The sequence below is a fragment of the Chinchilla lanigera genome, unplaced genomic scaffold (genome assembly GCF_000276665.1).
Source record: "Chinchilla lanigera isolate Chin_1 unplaced genomic scaffold, ChiLan1.0 scaffold00065, whole genome shotgun sequence".
NCBI classification, from domain to species: Eukaryota; Metazoa; Chordata; class Mammalia; order Rodentia; family Chinchillidae; genus Chinchilla; species Chinchilla lanigera.
Genome location: NW_004955466.1, coordinates 7,947,154 through 7,951,842, shown reverse-complemented (window position 1 = coordinate 7,951,842; position 4,689 = coordinate 7,947,154).

The window sequence follows — 4,689 nt, the reverse complement described above, 5'->3', positions numbered from 1 at the left end:
CTCCACCACAGGTCCAAAAGCTGCTGGGGCCATACGGCCATGGACTGTGCCCAGGTACTGAAACCAGGAGCCAAAAGAAAGCTTTCTTCCTTTCTAAGGTTGATTTCCTCAGGGTTTTTACACAGCAACAGAAAGCTGACTCACAGTCATCAACAACAATACATGTGGAATTAACAATAAAGTTTGCCTTTGTCCAGGAGGATCAGAAAGGCCCTTCTACTGTCAGCAGCAAACTGCCACATGCTCCAGGGAACATCTGTTGTTCACTGAGATGCTCTCTTCCTCCTACCCGACTACCATAAGCCCCACCACATCCAGATTTGCTGATGTGCTGGGTGGGCAGGGTTCCATCCTGACAAAAGATCTGTGACTTACTGTCACCAAGCAGCTCTTGCGTCTTCACAAGGATGCTTTCAGTGTGAGGTGCACAGGTAAGATTGAGCCACCACCACCCAGTACTGCTGTTCAGCAGAAGCCATGTACCCTGCCCTGAAGGTGGTGCACCTGTGCTGGGGCGACCACTTGGTCCTTTAAGCAACCTTGTGCACTCCTAATACCTCCATTACACATGTTTGAAACAAAATCTAAAGGAAAACAAAACCAAAACAATTGTTTCCAAAGGGTTTGAAGCTCCTGGACGGGCTCCTTGACCAGTGTAACTGCACTGCCTGGTGTCCTTTTAATGCTCCTGTATAGGAGATATCGCTACTCACTATTTGACTGACTGACGTGGCTAAGGAGAGAGCTAAAATCTTTCTGTCTGGAACTTGCTCAGTGCATAAAATGGAGACTTACAACAATAGTGGTTATTGGTTTAATTCTTTGTATTCTCTTTCATATGGATGATGGGGATTCTAGGAGATTCATAAGTCTGAGATAAGTGTGCATGGAGAAAGGAAATAAGAGTATTAAAGAAATGTCACCATCACAGTCTCAAGAAGTCTCACCATGCCTAAGCACTGTTTGTTGATGTCTTGAATATTTCAAGATTATTATGACTCCTTTAAAAATGGTGTTTGTAACTGGGTGTGATGGTGCACACCTGTGATCCCAGCACTAAGGAGGCTGGGGCAGGAAGATAGCTTTGAGTTTGAGACCCATCTGGGCTACATAGTGAGTTCAAGGCCAGCCTGAACTACATAGCAAAATGCTGTCTCAAAAAACTAAATAAGCTGTTTATAAAGTTGGTGGAGTTACAACACTTTTTTTTTTTCCTTCTTTCACATCCAAAGGTTTATTTACTTGCCAGAAATGCAAAGTGATATGGAATGGAAAGAGAACCCTGGTTAGTGAAGTCTAAAGCTGATATTGCAGACATCACAAAATGCAGAGATAAAGTCAAAATGTTTTTGGTTAATAAACCAAGAACTCCTCTAGGTAACTTTCTCTTTTTTTTCCTATTATTTTTAATTTTGTTCCTGATTTATATTTTGGGTTTTTTGTATAACAGAAACAATGCTTTAAACTGTGTGTCTGATTTATTTCACTTAATATCATGGCCTCAAGGTGCATCCATTTTCTTACAAATGACTCAAACTTATCTTTTATAGCAAAGTGCTGCTCTATTGTATATAAATGCCACATCTGTTGATGGGCATTGATAGCTGCTTCCAAGATCTAACTTTTGTGAATTGTGCTGCTATGAATATGGGTATGCATGTATCACAGTAATGTGATGTCTTAAGCCCTTTGAGAAGCTGCCTTAGAAGGGCAATAGGTAGGTCAAATAGAAGTTCTAGTTTCAATTTTTTGAGGAATTTCCATACTTATTTGCATACTGCTTGCACTAGTTTATACTTTCACCAACAATGTAGAAGGGTTGTTTTTCCCCTGCACCCTCACCACTGTTTGTTATTATTTGATTTCTTGATGATAGCCATTCTTTCTGGAGTAAGATGATATTGTGTAGTTTTAATTGGCATTTCTTTATTGGCCAGTGATGTTGAATGTTTTTTCATGTATTTCTTGGCCATTTGGACTTCTGAGAAGTGTATTCATTTTTCCCATTGATTGGGTCTTTTGGGTGTCTAATTTTTAAAATTTTTTTATATATTCTAGGTATTAGTCTTCTAATGAATAGCTGGCTGATTGTGTTCCCCATTCTGTAGGTTGTCTTATCACTTTGTTGGTAGTTCGTTTTGCTGTGCTGGACATTTTAAATTTGATATGATCCTATTGGTTGACCCTTGGTATTATTTCTTGTGCAGTTGGGGTTCTGTTCCAAAAGTCCTCACCTATGTCTGTGTCTTCAAGAATTTTACCTATTTTGTCTTCCAGTGAGTTGTTTCTGTTTTAATATTTAAACCTTTGATCCATTTGTAGTTTTGTTCAGTACATGGTGAGAGAGGTGGGTCTAGGTTCAAGCTTCTGCATGTGGACAGCTGGTTTTCCTGGTACCATCTGTTAAGTAGGCTATTGCTCCTCCAGCATAAGTTTTTGGCTCCCTTGTCAAAGATCAGGTAGCTAAATGTGCCTGGAGAAGCTTAAAGTGTGAATAAGGACCAAAATGTTTAATAGGAATTGTGAAATAGGAAGAAAATGTTCAAATGAGGAGGGGAACAAGCTGAGGGGGGAGGGGAAAAGGAAAGAAGGGAAAAGTTAAAAAAAAAAAGCATGAGAAAGATTTCTTAGAGGTAGAAATAGAATCACTCAAGAGCAGAGTGCAGGTGCTGAAGTACTGATCACAGGTGTCTTGTGTCTTTGACTTCTCTGATCCTGTAGAGTCTCAAAAGGAGCAGGATTCTTGAGCAAAGAACCCAAGGAAAATGTCCTTGTAATCTGACAACTGTGGGTGTGCTTAAAAGAACTTGGTAGGGACCCTTCCATTTAGGGAGGAGCTGATCTAAAGGTAACTCCTTTTCCCAAACTTTAGGTAACACATGATCTCTGGGTTGAGTTTTAGGGGATATGAGTTTCAAAGTCTGGTGCTCAAAGGACTTTAGTGGCATATTCTAGTAAAGACTTTTGTACCTGACCTATGTTGATGATGAATTTAATCATTTCCTGTGTCTTAGGGTTGGTGAGTAGAGCTGAAGGCAGAAATGGCCTCCCAATGGGTATTTCAAAAGGGCTTAGCTGGAGAGAGGCTTTAGAAACATTTATAATCCACAGTAGAGCAATAGATAGCAGTTTTAGCCAAGACTCTGAGGTTTCTTGGCATAGTTTTGCCAGGGTGGTTTTAATATGTAAGTTAGCCCTTTTGACCTTTCCTAATGCCTGGAGATGCCAAGAGATATGAAGATAATAAGCTACTTCTAAGACTTGTGAAACTTCTTGTGTCATTCTAGAGAAAAAAGAAGGTCCATTATCACTCTGGAGTGACTTGTGAAGTCCCAAACTAGGAATAATGTCTTAACAAAACTTTGACAACTTCTTGGGCCTGATACTAATGCTCCCAAAAAGGGATGGTGGTGAATATTTTGGTGCCAGATAAAAGAGTTGCCCCTAAAGAAGCAAAACAAACACAAAACAAAAAATCTCTCCCTAATAATAGGGCAGGGTATTCTGGGCAAACTAGGAACTTCTGAGTGAAATTAGTCCAGATTAGAGGCATTGGAAAGCATTTAGCTAGGGCTTCCATCAACATGTCACAATACAATCTTATTAGAAAGGGGTAAATTTAGGAGCCCCAATATTAAAAAAAAATTCATATTTTTACCTGCCACATCGAGTTACTTAAGGCTAAAAAAAAAAGCCCCTTGTGGTGGCGCATGCACTCGGGAGGCTGAGGCAGAAGGATCACTGTGAGTTTGAAGCCAGCTTGGGCTACAAAGCAAGTTCAAGGCCAGCCTGAACTGCATAGTGAGACCCTGTCTCAAATCTGAGCAACTACCTTGAAGATAACAACATGCAATATAACCACTGTTAGTTTCCTATCATCTTGTTTTGAAATTCTGTATCATTTTTGTTTTTTTATTGGTCTTTAAAATTAAAAAAAAAATCCTTAAATGCCATCACAAGGCATTCCTAACTAGTGAATAAAGCTAACATTTTGTTATTCTAAAAACAAAAAGTCCTAATGACTCAGAATACAGCCTAAAGTTGATATTTCAGGTACTGAGTTACTTATGCTCCAGAAAGATGCGCTGCACACTTCCAAGATTTCCCTTGTGTTCTTCAAGGATGCCTCTTTTCTTTACCTCCTGCCACTGGCTCACCAAAAAGTTGTCACAGGCTGGATGTGAGGGACCCTGACGTTGAAATAAGGAACTTAACCCACTCCTTTAAAGTAAGTATGCAGGTTTGCTGACTCCTGTCACAGGAAAGGAATTTTCAGGACGCATCAGTAAAAGAGCAATGAGATGGTGTTATTAGTGGTAGATGGAGATGAACTCAAGAGCGGACACAAGTGCTTGAAGAAATGGAGCTCCTCCTCGAGAATTTTTTTGGAGTGCTGGTTTGGTGGTCATGAATTTCTTGATTTAGTCTTTATCATGGAAATACCTTATTTCTCCATCAGCTTTTTTTTTTGGTATCAGGAATCGAACTCAGGACCTTGCACTTGCCAGGCAGGTGTTTGTACCATTGAGCTATAAGCCTGGCCCCTCCAACAGCTTTGAAGGAAAGTGTTTAAAAATTTTTTTCAATCAAATTTTATTAGTATGTCATAGATATACATGATCATATTCATCACTGAGAATTTGTACCTGTACATGATATAACTTAATTTCCTTTTTTCTTTTTATCCCA